The sequence below is a fragment of the Cupressus sempervirens genome, chromosome 5, assembly GCF_028749045.1.
Source record: "Cupressus sempervirens isolate cs-2001-9-10 chromosome 5, ASM2874904v1, whole genome shotgun sequence".
Classification (NCBI taxonomy): domain Eukaryota; kingdom Viridiplantae; phylum Streptophyta; class Pinopsida; order Cupressales; family Cupressaceae; genus Cupressus; species Cupressus sempervirens.
This window is the reverse complement of record NC_143122.1, coordinates 744,782,996-744,799,141: the sequence shown is the minus strand read 5'-3', so window position 1 is coordinate 744,799,141 and position 16,146 is coordinate 744,782,996.

Here is a 16,146-nt window from a genome sequence, read left to right as displayed (position 1 = left end):
TATGCATGCCATAAAAGGACAAAGGTACCACATTCTAATTGATGTATATATCGGCAAAGAGCTAGACATGACAGATGATTGGATAGAAAAGATTGCAGAGGGAAATAAAGTGATGGAAACATTGCATGATGAGATACATAGGCTCAAGGACCAAGCTCGAGAGCAAATTTTGGAAGCAGAAAAGTTATATAGTGATGCATGCTTGGATATTTTTGAAGATGAAGAATGAGAAAAGCTTTTATCAGTTTAGGTAGTTGTAGAAAACTTTAGAAAGACTTTAGAGGAACCATCCAATGATGAAGACATCAGACAAGCCTTCAGGACAGAAGAAGCATTGTTAGAGTTGGATACAGAACTTGGGGATTTTGCTGAAACTCGAATTGAGGTGGACAACTACAGATAGAAGGTCAAAGATAAGTATGAGGCTTTGGATCTTCCCGATGCTGCTAAGATTACTGAGATTATAGAGAAATTCAAGGGCAAATATCCAAACAGATCTTTAGGATGGAGATGAACAAAACCAAGATGCTAGAATTTCAATTTTGACACTTAGAATTTTTTTTAGATTTTTGACTCAATCGAGGTCCGCAGCTCTGCAGGTCCATAGTTCCACAAGTCCACAGCTACGTAGGTCCCAGGTTCATAGCTTTGTAGCTCCGCAGCTCCGCAATTCAAAGGTGTGCCGACAGTTGACTGCCAGTTTCAGAAATAACACTTTCCATGCATTGGAAACACATTTTGATGGCAAGTTAACTCCGACACACATCAAGTGAAGGGCCAACTTCTATTTTTGGTGTCTCCATGCACTTCTACTTTGACTGATGGCTTCCTCCTACTTTCTCTCTCATGCTTTCATTGTTTTTGACATGTAAAGGGCTCATGCATCCAATTAATGAATAAAATATGGATGGAGTCCCTCTAAGCACCAGTTAGATTACCAGTTTGTATATATTTAGCTTGTTTTAATGTTTTAAAATCATTTTTATTTCATCAATATATCTCTCACTCTCAACGCAAATTGAGGAGATGATTTCTTATAAATACCCCATTGTAAAATGTAACAAGGGCCACCATTATTATGCAATAAAGTTATGCTTTTGGTGCTAGCATTTGGAGTGTAGTTATTCTTGGCTGAATGTGTCATTGTTTTTTGAATTTTATTTCATGAGATTGTTATTGAGCTTAAGTTTTATTGCATTGTTTTTGGTTGTGCGATCTTTGAGTTCTGGTGTTTGCTACGGATATATGAATTTTGTTAATGTAACGAGCTTGAGAAGAAATCACCCGATTGTGTCTACATAGCTTTTTGTCTCGCATGAGCACACTTTTCATCGCCTTGCAATTTGATCAAGAGTGAAACATCATTCGATTTGTTATAGATTCTCACCGATGATTGCATCAGTGGATTCTAGGAAGCTCTGCTCCTATTTTCATTGGTTTCCTACCAATTTCTTCAAAGGTTTAACTCATAGCATGTTGTGTTCTATAGCTTATGTCTTTTTAGGAATTTATATTTCAAGTTATTTGATTTCATGTTATTTTCTTTTAGTTTTTTTATTTGCTTTGCTAACCACCCTGTTAGATTAGGACCTCATACTAGTTGCAATGTTAGAATTGCATTCATTGAAAAACAAAAAATACAAAAACATTGTTCTTTTGGTGTGATATTTTGAGACAGCGAACATATTTTACTTTACTCCAAGGTAAAAGAGTTTTTGGAACCAGCAAAGGCCTCCTCATGAACATTCACATTTATCTTCTACTAAGTAGATTTTGCTACGTTGCAAGACAAACACCGAAGCTTGGAGTGGATCCTTAAAAATATTTTCTTTTCAAGAGAGGAATTACACTATGGATTCCTGCCATTGACCTCGTGCAAAATGAATGGCCAACATAAGTGATGCTAGAAGGAGGGTCGTATAATGAACATACTATTGGAAACAAGAAAGATTTGATCAAATTTCCAAAATTTTGCACCCTTTTAATAATCTACACTACGTAAAAGGTTTAAAAATCAGTTCTAAATTTTTTAGAAATTCAGCTCCATAGGTCCGTAGCTTCGGAAGTCCATAGGTCCCCAACTTCATAGATCTGTAGGTCCGCAGCTCCACAGATCTGCAGGTCCACAAGTCCATAGAACTCTATGATCTGAAAAATTCAGAAGAAGTGAGGAAGTGTACTTCTGTAGAGGTGCGCTTTTCCCAGAATCGATACAAGCTAGAAGATATTGATCCTAGATCCCCATTCCAACGAGCATTAAGATCTTCACCAACTACCCAAGAATTTCTAGAGCTTACTCATTTTCATAAGCCACGTAGTGACAAAGGAATACCATAAATTTAGCCACTTCCATTTGACATTTCATCATCTTCTCCTACTCCTCCACCCATTCAACCACAAGGTGAACCTCCACATATTCAAACACTCCCATCACATTTCCACCCACCTTTAGGTCCACAAAATCCTCTGATGGCCTTTTTTGCAAACACAACTGATTCACCCCTTAGCTTGAGAGGTGCCCTCCTTGACCTCCCTAAGAATCTTGAGAAATTTTGTCCAAGGTTTATTTACAAAGAAACAAGAACCGCCAAAGATCATGTCAAGATTTTTAAGGAAATTTACAACCAGAAGCAAATTGCCAATGAAGATGTGGTTGTTCGTTTATTCCCCTACTCTTTAGGATAAATTGCCTTCAATTGGTACATGAACCTACCACCAGGATGTATTGGAGACTGGGACACTTTCAAAAAATCATTTTTGGAACAATTCAAAACATTCATCAATCCAGTAGTGATACATCAACAATTCATATCAATAAAAAGGGACCCAACTGAAACAGTTTCTCACTTCAATCATCATTTTCATATGGCCTACCGCAAGTTGGAAACAACGTACACAATTTTGGTTGAAGCTGCCATCCAAGTTTATTTCAATGCCATGGATCCTCTTACTACAATTTTTTTGAGAAGACTTCCTGTAGCAAATATTGACACATTGGACAAAGTCTTTGTAAAAGCAATCACATTCACAAAGTAAGCTAATCCTAATGGAGGGGGAATGATGCTTCCTATGAAAACAATTCCTACCATGTCAACAGTTCTTGTGGGAGCACCCACTGTACCTAGTCAGTTCATACCTATGAACCCAATTCCATTACAATAGTTACCCGCTCCTCAAACTCAAGCGATAACATATCCAGGGTATGAGCCCCCAAAAACAGCCTTCTTTGAACAAAAGGCTACGGTTCCTGTGGAAGCAGATAACAATCTCCTTTCAGAAGTTTGTCAGATGAAGAAAACCATGTCGTAAATGAACAACAAATTGACTCATCTTAGATTGTCTCAAGAACAAAATAACAACTTCCAAAGAAACAATGTTGGCCCCTAAAATAACAATTTTGGTTAGAATTACAATAGGAACTTCAACAATAATGGTAACAACAATGCAGGAAACAACTGGGGAGGAAACAACTTCAATCGTCCTGATCGCAACAATACCTTCCAAAGACAAAATCGACAATGGAACACTAGACCAAATAATGGAAGCATTCCTATCGATAACAACAACATTCAGTATGCCGACATTAATTAGTATGATGATAGCCAAAATATGCCTAGCAACGATGGTGCATACTACAATGGTAATCAGGATGTGAATCAAAACCCACCAATGAATGATAATCCACCTCCTATTCAATTCAATGCAATGCTATTAGAATCTTATGATTCTACATAGAATGTACAAGTGGAACAACAAGAAAATGAAGAATTCTCATTCCCTTTTAGTCAAGAACCCAATCTTCAACACGATGAGATGTTTTCCTTTCAAAATTATAATCGAAACACATATAATCTCAAAAAAAAAAAGGATCCCTTGACCGATGGAATTCCTCCTGGTTTGCAACCAACCCCACCTGATCCTAGAGCAAGCAAAAATACACCACCAATAAGGTCAGCCCAAGGAGGACCACAGTATCAAAATCAAGTAAACATACCGAAAGTACTGAAGAACCCTGCTTGCTCTACTGAAAAATATAATGCGGTTGAAGACCTGAAGAAAACAAAAGCCAATATGTCCATATTCAACATGTTGCAGAATTGTCCACAACAAAGAGAAGCACTCATGAAGACATTGGATAATACAAAGGTTTCCCATAATATGAATAATGTCCCCCAAAAGACGGTGCTTCAACAAGTAAATGCTATAGAAGCAATGCCAACTATGTTCAAGGACAAAGTCGAGGTACCCCCATTTTTGCTGAGTATAAGGATATATGGAAAGAATCTTCAAAATTGTCTTATTGATTCAAGAGCTTCCTATAATGTGATGCCATTATCAATAGCTCAAAGGCTAGGAGTTAACCCTCAACCCTCTAATCGAGTGGTAATACAGTTGGATAAAACAGAGGTAAAAGTCATTGGAGTATTGAAAGATGTGCGGATACAGCTAATAGTTGATCCAAGATATTGTTGACATACATGTGGTTGAAATCCCAAAAACATATGGATTACTCCTGAGCATAGAATGGAAAAAATGTCTTAGAGGATGGTTCTCTATAGATTTCACTCAATTATGGTTACCATGGAAAGGTTTGAACAATAAAATCAAGATAGATGCTAAGCCCAAACTGAAAACAATGATCACAGATTACAACGCCCTGAATGAGGTAGCATTCTTACAATCTAATTTGGGTTCATACAAAGTAATGGCATTGAACATGGTTCCAAACAAGACATCTCAAGACCAAAATGAAGAACCTAATGTGACGATACCTAAAAGTGAGACCGTGAAATTCATAGAAAGTATGGTGACTAATCTGCAATGTTTAGGAGAGGAAGTTGACCCTAGTATCCTCCTCCTCCCAAGATTTTGCCAATTGAACAAATTTAGTCATTCAGAGTTTGAATGTTCAGCATGCCAAGAAGCAATAGAAAAAGTTTTGACACAAATAATGGGAAACAAAAGTATGAAGACCTCAAGCGATCAAGTTATCCAAAGTCAAAATTCAGTGAATTCATCTAACCTTGTTAAGCAAGCTTAAGAGGAAAGTGAAGATTTAAATGTATCATACAACGATACCTCTTTAGATGGTGGAGGTTTATCTTCTCCTCCTCTTGGGATGATTAAAGTTCAGAGAAGAAGATGATATGTTAAAGGTAAAGGATGGACCTCAATAGTCATTCATCTGGAACCTAAAGTTGAACAAATCACTGAGCTAATAGAGGAAATTTAGGAGGAGCAAGAAAAACACACTCTTCCTCTATCCATGGGGTATGAAGGAGGTTCATCAAGCCCTACATGAGAAAAGTTACAATGGCTACCCAAGAAATAGTCATTTAAGGCTCAAGTAAAAGAAAAGTTAAGGACGAATAAACACAAAGTCAAAAAACCCAAGGAAAATGCAATTTGGACACTCCACTTTGATGGTTCTAGATGCAAATTAGGAGTTGGTATAGGTATTGAACTAATCAACCCAAAAGGTAGGTCTTTCTATGCTGCATATTGATTGATAATGGTGCAGAATATGAAGCCTTGATTCGAGGACTTCTCTTTGCATTGGAAAAAGGAGTCACTGCTCTTATAATTGAAGGGGATTCTCAACTAGTGATCAGACAAGTAAAATCCATATACTCATGCAATGAAAAAAAATTAATCGCTTACAAAAAAATTGTATGGGATATAATGGATGAATTTGAAGCTCTGAACATCAAATCCATTCCCAGAAGAAAGAATGTGGTAGCAGACGCCCTTGCTATTTCAGCCAGTGCTTTACAACTAGTAGAAAGAACAAAGTTGAAAAGATTCTCAGTTGAATTAGTTGTCATTCCCACCATTCTTGACAATATCACAAACTTTTAGGTCTTCCAAGATGATCAATATATACTCGAGTTTATTATGTTTAGTCACCATTTCCAAGGACAAGAGATTGATGATACACCTGAAGACAAGCTTGAAGATGATGAGCTTGAGGATGATGATGGAATCCTTAATTTGAAAACCAATAGCATTCTAAAAGGGATGGTTGAACTTGAATGCATCTTCGATCGTGATGAATTAGCACTCAAATAGAAGGGAAACTCAAGAGAAAGGAATCGAAGAATGTGAGTCATACAATTTAGGTACTGATGAAGAACCAAAAATGGTGCAAATTGGAAAAGAATGCAATCAAAAGGAATAGAATTAAAAACTTATGATCTTGAGATTATCACACACAACATCCCATTGAAACCAGATACTAAACCTTGCTGGCAAAGACAATGACCGGTAAATCTGATAATCAAACCACTGATTATGAAAGAAGTCAAAAAACTAATGGATGCTAAGATCATATTCCCTATTTTTCATTCCACCTGGGTAGCAAATTTGGTCCCTATACAGAAAAAGATCGAAGAGATTCTCCTTTGTGTAGACTTTTGTAACTTGAACTTGGCATCTCAGAAGGATAACTACCCTCTACCCTCGTTAGATGAAGTGTTGCAAATCATTAGTGGTTCAAAGATGATGTCATTTTTGGATAGTTACTCAGCATATAACCAGGTGATGTTCGATGAAGAAGATAGGCTAAAGACTTCTTTCATAACCAAGTGGGGAATGTTTTCCTATAGAAGGATGCCTTTCGAGTTGATTAATGTGGGAGCTACATTTCAACGAGCAATGAATGAAGACTTCGAAGGATTGATAAATAGGTGTATAGTCATCTACATGGATGACTTGACTGACTTTTTGAAGGATCAAAGTACTAATTTTTCTAATCTAAGCCAGGTATTCAATAGATGTTGTAGGTACGACATATCACTCAATCCCAAGAAATGTTCGTTTGGTGTTACTAAAGGAAAGCTCCTGGGACATGTCATTTCTAAAGTTGGAATTTCCATTGATCAAGATAGAGTTGAGCCTATTTTGAAGTTAGCACCTCCTCATAGCCAGAAGGAATTGAAATCTTTTTTTGGAAAGATAAAATTTGAATGCAAATTCATAAGTGGTTTTGCAGAGATAGTACGCCCCGTCAATGATTTACTCAAAAAAGGGGCTAAAACAGAATGGGTACCAGAGATAAAGAAACCCCTCCAAGATATCAAGGTTTCCACTTCCATAGCCCTAGTTTTGGTAAGTCTAGGTTACGGGTTACCCTTCAAGATCTATTCCTTTTCTTTCGAACATTCTTGCGTAGGGATCTTGACACAAAAAAGAGAGGAGGATGAATGACCCATTGCTTTCATGATTTGTCCTCTAAAGAATGTTGAGTTAAAATATTCAAATCTTGATAAACAATCCTTTGCATTAATCAAGGTAGTATAGAAGTTCTGTCACTACATACTCAGAAGTAAGGTGTACACAATTGTACCTAACCCGACAGTAAAGATGCTTTTGATGCAAAATGAACTTGGTGAAAGAAGAGGAAAGTGGATGGAAATACTTCAATAATTCAATCTAGAGATTCAACCTATGCAATTAGTTAGAGGCCAAGGATTATCCAAAATGGACGGTGACAACAAACAAGGAAATCAAAAGGAATTCGAATTTGATGATGAAATTGATGAAGATAATCAAAAGAAGATGGTTGTATCACAAGTTGATATCAATCAAGGTGTGGTGATAGATGTGTGGTACCAAGATATTGTCTATTTTCTCCTACAATATCAATGCCCCTAGTGGATGAATAGTTCGCAACGTAGGGGACTTAAGATGAAATGTGAGTCTTGCAAGTTACTTTGTAACAAGTTTTATAAAAGAAACTATGAAGGGATTTATTTGAAATGCTTAGGACATGAAGAAGCTAAGGATGTCCTGGAACATTTCATGATAAGTATGGTACGGGACACGATTCAGCAAAAGCAATAGCTCACATGATTTTTAGATCAAGTTATTTTTGGCCCTCAATATTCAAGGATACTTTTGAACATGTACGTTCCTGCCATACATCCCAAACTAGTGCTAACAAAGAGAGGCACCCAGCAATGCCACTACAATCGGTACACAAGGTGTGCCATTTCACAAAGTGGGGATTAGATTTCATTGGTCCAATAAACCCACCGTCATAAATTGGACATGCATTCATCCTTATAGCTACAGATTACAGCACACAATGGACGGAGGCTAAGACTTTCAAAAATTGCACTGCTAAGGTGGTGACAAGCTTTTGGGAAGAACGTATTGTTACCAGATTTGGAATGCCATTTTCTCTTGTATGCGACAATGGATCTGCATTTGCATCTACATTTTTGACACAATGGATGTTTCAAAATAAATTCATTATCAAATTCTCTTCAAATTACTACCTGCAAGGAAATGGGATAACAGAGTCTACAAACAAAAATTTGATCACTATAATAAAATGACTACTGAAGGATAACCCTAGCGATTGGCATACACAATTTAAATACGCCTTGTGGATAGATCGGGTCAGAGTGAAAAAGGCCTTGGGTACTTCTCCCTATTTACTTGTTTATGGGGAAGAACTAATATTCCGCCTAAACCTCAAGATTCGTGTTTTAAAATTCATGAGGGGGTATGCTGATGACACTGACAGAGTACAAATTTGATTGATGAATCTTTTGGAAATGGATGAGAAATGAACAATTGCATTAGAACACATAGCTAAACATCAAGCTGTTGTTAAGAGATGGTTCAACAAGAGGGCCACAATAAAATCCTTCAGGATTTTTGACCTAGTCCTACTTTGGGATAAGGCAAAAGAAAAGTCGGGAAGCCATACCAAGTTTAAATGCTTGTGGACAGGCCCATATCAAATTGTAGAAATTCTCGGATAAAACACATTTAGGCTAAGTTCCTTACAGTGGGAGTTTCTACCTTTGCCCGTAAATGGGCAATTTCTGAAACATTATTTTAAAGCCTAAAAAAAAATATTAGTTAGGTTTCATTTCCACATGTAGATTAAATTTTCATTTCCACAATGGTGTGTTTCCTTTTTTCTAAGTCATGTGTTTACTTTCAGTCATGTGTTTTCTTTTAAAAGTCAGATCAGTCTTAGGGGGTAAGGTGTACTTGGGAATTTTCTCGAGATTTCACTAACCACTCTTTGGTCCCGATTTCAGGAGGAGGTATTTTTTTATCAAAACATTTGGATGATTGTGTGTTTTATACCAATCAAGAAACACACATCTCTCATGGAATTAAAGGGACTTTCAGTCTGGAAATCAGAAGCCTAGACTAACAAGCTCTCAACACTTTACAAATTTAAAGGTTTGATGGTGTTAGGTGTTGTTCAATTTCAAGTCAAAGATGATGAGAAATGATCCAAATTCTGACTAGTTCAAACAGGGGGGGTCTCCTCCGAGGGTTGCTAAGATCATTGTTTGGCGTAAGAGTTTCTAAAAAAAAAAAAAAAAAGAAGTTCTAAAAGAGGAATGCAAGGGATGTTCATAAGAGATTGAATCCAAGAAATGTCACTAATTTTCTGGCTACACAATCTAAGCGTAGTCAGGATACAAAAACTTTTTTTTTTTTTTAAAGGAGAGAGATGATGTTAAGTCAAAAGGATTCTACCGATCTGAAATTGCTAGAGGTGCATTACAAAACAAAGCGCCTAGCAGTCAAAAGTATTGTTTCATCAAAAGTAACGTTTTAAATTAAATGGAGCAATTATGCAAAAGGCCTGAAATAAAATAATGTGACATCCCGCCAAGAGCCCTCGAACTGATTCTCTTATCTGGTCAAGCAATTGATTAACAAGGAGCCTTCGTGAAAATTTTGAATGAATGAACTGGGAGGGGTGGAAGATTGTTTTAAGTTGATAGAGAACTTTGATTGATGACATCCTGATATGTCAAAGGGAATGAATACATGATGCACACATTGAGTTTGAAGGTTTAGACTTCAGAAATTTGGATTACAAGGTCATCTGAGATATGCTCGAGGTGTTTGAAGTTCAATTAGTGTTTGACGCACAGTGGAAGAATTTTTGTTGATGAAGAAATGCCTTGGTCATTTCTTCCTTTTTTCGGGGCTATTTGTTGTGGTATCCATAACACACGCCCCATTCCTCACTAGGAATGGGGATCCCCTACTTTCTTCCAACTCCCAGACTCATAGTTTGAAAATCAAAAGAAGGAGAAAGTTTCGATTAAATCAGTTAAAGTGAAAGAAACAAAAAATTGAAAAATTGAAAATCACAAAAAATAAAAAAAATTGAAAATCACAAAAAAAATCAAAAAATTGAAATAAAATAAAATAATGTTTTAAAAAATTAAAAATTAAAAAAAAAAAAAATCACAAGTAAAATAAATTCTAGAATATCATTTTTTTTGTTTTTTTTAAAATGTTTTATATGTATCCAGTGATTAATCATTTTTTTCCCCTTTGTGATGTATAGGTAATATAATCAAATGGTGTCCACATCTGGATCAATAGCAAAGCCAGTTGTGTACAATTTCCAAGGCATAACCCCGAAGTCATGATTGCACAATGAACACTCTGAGATCAAAGACACAAAACTTTGACACACAGACTTGGGAGAATTTTTGAGGTTTGTAACAACCCAACTAAAATATCTTCTTTGAGATCTACCTTAATCCAGTCTAGATTGGTAAATGCAGCATCACATCCTGGGACCGTTCAGTCAGCTGAATTGATTTTGACCTTATCTTGACATTTTGTTCTCGAGGAAAGGGTGGTAAAGAGCGTCATTGGGGAAGTGGTCTTAGATCTACGACCTGATAATATCGAGAGAGTTTTTCACTTACCTAGAGCTGATCAGTTTATCAGACTTTCATATGAAGTAGCTGAGAGGTGGCATAAGGATCATCACCAAGAGGACATGGACATCATATATTCCTCATACTTCATTGAGAAGCCATCTCGGGGAAAGACAATTAGCAAAGTAAATATGGCACGAGGATACATGAAGGATGACATTGGATATTCAATCATTCTTCTGAGTAGAGTTATGGGATTGCCTGCAGTAGGTCATCTCGCTCCATTCATGGTTAACTTTATTGAAACCATCAGACATGCAAAAATGCCACTAGATTGGGCCACCACACTTAGTGAGAACATGTGTGATCAGTTGCGGATAGTAAAGGACAAGAAGAAGTTTTATATGACTTCTTATGTGGTATATCTACTTGCAGCAAGAGCCACTGACTACCCCGGATTGTACAAAAATGGTAGTATGCAAGATCCTAATGCATGGCCGTATATAGTTTATCCTCGGCTAGTTAAGAAGAAGCTCTTGCCACAAAGCAAAGAGTATAGGATTGTGAATGATGCCTTCATCTTTACCATCATTCGATTCATCGAAGGCGATTATGGAAAGAGATTTCCTGATGAGGCCAAGGCACAGATCACTGCTTTCGGTGCATATTTTATCCAGTTTTGGACATTCACATACATTCGGGTTGGTGGTGCATCTATCCATCCAAAGAAACTCCCAAGGTACCCAAGTGACAAGTTGGTTCTAATGGAAATTTCTCTATAGATTGAGTCAGCATATGAGAGGATCAAGAAACAATGAAGACCTTGTTGGGATTGGCCATTTTTAATACGAGCATACCAGGTAAAGAGAAAGTAGGATATCCTAACTTTCGAGTGGGAATGGGAGAACTATCCCCTTGAAGAATATAACTCTCCCTGGCCATTTCTCATATCCAAGTTGATTTTCTATTACCTCCTATTTTGTCAAGCCAACAAGAAGAAGGAGAGATTCCAGAGACATCCATTCATTCAATGTATGAAGAACCCACTTCTCCTATGGTTCCATAGAAGCAAAGGAGGGTTAAGGTTAGAATGAACAAGAGGTAGAGAGTTTGTAAAAGATTAGTGCCTATTCCATCTGTTCCTGAAACCATTCTCAAGGAAGAATCAGATGAGGATGAAATAGAGTTAGATGGGGAGGAAGAACAAGTGCCTTTACAAGGGAGAACTCAGTTTGTCAAAGCCATAGAATTGGAAAGAAAGAAGAATGTCACAAATACCCCACCACCCACCCAAGCTGAAATGGTAGAGCTCTCTTCTTCAAAAGACAAAGTATAATGATGGGTGAATGAGCAAAGAGAGCTAGGTGATGATATTCTCTCCATTCTAGATTTTGATTTCATGCCAGTGGGTACAGAATTGGTTGGAGATAAGATTAGACACTAATACATTAGGGGTCAATTTTTGACGTCAATTTGCAATGGCAAGAAAATATAATGTGTTTTTGGATTTTTTTTTTCAATTTTTGCTTGATGTCATCGCAATTGCGATGGAAGGCATCACAATTGTGACACCAGTAGGATATAAGAGAAAAAAAAAACCGAAAACCCTTATTTGAAAGAAATCGCATGACATAGGGTTCTTTGAAAAGGAAAGGCACACGGGAGATCACTTCAGCAACATTGAGAGGGGCATTAAGGCGAACTCAAGGCATTGAGAGGGTTAGGCAAAGACCCGCATCAGCTAACTCGACACATTGAGAGGGGCAGAGACCCGCATTGGCTAACTCGATGCATTGAGCTTGTTTGACCAACTATATTGTATGGGGATCTCTGCAGCAAAAGGTCCAAGGGAAACATTCAGAGGAGGATGATGGCAAGGTGCAAAACAAACAAACCCATTACTCATTTTTTCTCCAATCATTATTATTATTATATATATGAAGTAGAAAATGGGAGGAGACACAACCATACCAAATGTAAATTATCTCCTGGCCGCCAAAAATGCGGTGTTAGATACACAATTGGAAACCATTGACTATAGTCAATTTTATTTTACTACAGATGCACTATAATACCATAGACCCAGATGTACATTTGACCATCGCCGGCCATTTTGTGTTTTCAAAAATTGTTTGCATTGAACAACACAATCATAGTAGTTTGATGTACATGTGACCATTCCCAGTCATTTACTATTTTTAAAATAGATTATATTAACCTTACGATGGCCCAAAAATATGACTCCTGCATGTTTCTCCAAATAAGCCTCACAATATCTGCAATTAAAATTGGTGAGAATTTTGTATTGTTGTTCATTGCACAATTGGCAAGCATTAGATAGAATGAACTCTGTTGTACCATCGGACACAATATAATAATATAACCTGATGTACATGTGACCATTGCCAATCATCTTTTAGTATGAAGACCATTTGTAATGACAACATTCTAATGGCTTGAAAATAAGGTAACTTTGTGTTTTTTCATAAAAAGCCTTGCAAAATCTATCTGGGTCATTGCAACACAAATAGAATGTTCGTAAATTTTGAATGATAAATGCATTTTTGTGACATGGCACCTGCATAGTTTTAATATTACAGAATTCAAGTGAGCTTTCATGGAAAATGAGAATAAAGAACAAATGTTCGGAGACTTGGCATCCATCAGATTGATCAGGGACCAAGCCTATTGTTTACAGGGCTCTTACTTGTAATTAGTAAAAAACAACATTAAAGCTCCCCCTTTGGAATAAAAGCTTCGGTAGAGATGCTTTTCTCATTGCAAGGATAGTGCTGAAACAATATTCAGAAATATCTAAAAAATCAATGATGAAATTGATTTTTCATAGTTCAATAGAGAGAGGCTACTTTAACGAACATGTTTCTAACATGTGTATTGGATACATTATGATTAAAGTTGATGCAGATGTAGTGTGAATTGTCTATAGAGACCAATATCTCTCAGTATATCCTTAAACTGTGGCCCAAATTGCAATTTCAACATACTTCCTAATTTCATTCACTTCTAATCCTCAGTGTGAATCTGTACAATGAAAAACATGTTCAAGCCATCAATCAAAATTTCAATCTGTTCTCCTGCTAACTACTTTTCATCACACACGTACTATGGATTCTAAAGCCACTTTTTCAATCCTAAAAATGATCTATGGCATATTTTTCAAGAAAAAACATTCCAAAGAAAATCATATCTTACAGGTTGGTGTTTTAATTCACAACGGCTCCTAGTAGTTATTTCATCCAAAATTTCAGCATCATCAACATTCTCATTCATGCCTTCCAATATATCTGTACCATCAAGATGTCGCTCCTGTATATTTCAGTGAAGAGAAACCAAAGTATAAGTACTTACGAGAGAATCCAATGCTAGATACAAAAACAAGAAAAGGAAGTAAAGGATTGTACTGATGTAAGATTCTGAGAGTTAAGACAATTACACTAAAATTGAAACTCTAGCGATGAGTAAGGGCTTCACTCTCTTCATATTCAGCTACATCTAATTCACTTAGGTACTGAAGCTCAAATAGCTTTGGAAGAATATACTGTCTGATTGAAATAAGAAAAAAGAAAGGAAGAGGGAAGAGTATCCCTACTATTGGTATCTTTATAATACCAAAGCATAACAATAAGTAAACAAATTGTAACAATGTAAATTTAGCAATAATCTTGAATGGTATTGTTTCAAGAAATGAAGCATGTACATCCTCAAGTACTCTACAAAGAAGTCATTTCAAAGAGTTTAGTTTTTCATAACCATTTATTATGTTAAATGAAAAGAACATAAAATTTTAGATTTAAAAATTGATGAATTTTAATCTCATTTTAGGCAAACCTTTCATGAGTTAGCATGTTAAAAAAAATAGTAAGAAGCCAAAGGAATGAACAAAACCAAAGAAAAATGAAATAAAGATGTTTAAGACTCACTTATATCTCTGTGATGGTGCAATGAATAATATAAGGAACCTCTCCAAAATTGATTACCAGGTAAACTCTCTATTTCCATGTAAACAAAATAGCCCCACAATACTGATGTAGGGATCTTTTTTATAACAGGCATGACACCAACACAGGCAACCACAAGAATGGACTGCATCAAATTGATCATCTATTGTTCTTTGACTCTAACTGGAAGTAATTCATTGACATGTTTTTCAGGATCAAAAGCATGCCCATTCATTTCAATGTCCAAATGTTTGAGCTCCTTCAATTCTTTTAACGACTGTAGAGAAAAAGAGGCAAACAAGAGGCCTTTCAGTAGACATGACAGGGTAAACAATTGTTCTATTAAGATATGGCATATATCTATGAATATAGATTATAGTAACATCAAGTTCCATTTTAAACATCATAAGAAATTATGGTCTTGACAACAATATGCCAATCTACATTTGACCAAAGAAAATTGCAAAATATCAACCTTTATGAGATAAATTCATTTTGGTAATTGTATTCTGGTTCACTAGGCTCAAGCTATTTGCAATTTATCTTCCCATGTCCTGTAGATGGTCATGCATTCTCATTATAACTATTAATGTTTCTCATGAATTCCCTTTCATTTCTTGAACAAGACACTTGTTTTTAAGTGTTTCCATTGCATCCCGAGAGCTCCATGCTGATGCCTCCCATACTTCCATGGCAGTGTGCTTGGATTTGTCAACAAAAAGACATGCAAAATCCATGAAAATTTGTTGTTCCTCATAGTCCAATGCATCAAAGCTTATTTTATTTTTCATAGCATTGGGTGGTAAGATCTCACTCCTGAAGCCCATTATGGTAGGATGGTAGCAACAGATTTATGACTATATATTAAAATTTTGGGATACAAGTTGGAAAATTGTTACATGAGATCAAGATTCAAGTTTAAACGTTCATATAATGAATAAAATTCAAAAATCCTTTCTCAATATTCATTAATTAAAGTATAAAAGTAATAATAGAACATTACTTTCATTGGAAATGAAAGGCCCTAAGTCCACAAAATGGCCAGTAATAAAAAGTACATTTGGTTGCATGTATCTTACACAAAAATGTAGTGGTATTATATATATTGCATAGTTATGAAAGTATGGCCCTCATTTCCAAGGTCTATAGTATCTACCATAGTAGTAAAAATCTTCTTAGTAAAAAAAAGGCAAACCAAAAGATTCAGAAATTATCGAACTATCACGAATCAATCAAGAAAAAATCATATTTTCAACACATGTAAAATAAAGATGAAAAAATTAAAAAAACATGGTTTTATAGAATAGAGATACAAAAATAAAATAAAATGAAAGCTTATTCCATAAATTATGAGATACATTTTTTCTTATTTATGTTCATATTGTATTTGATTAAATTGTATTGCACAATACATACTACACACTACATAAATGATAACTAATTATTGATAGTTTTCAATTACAATTTCCTTTGTATGAAGTCAACCTAAAAACTAAGTACAAAGTTGCGAAAAATTCTATGTTCCTTTAGAG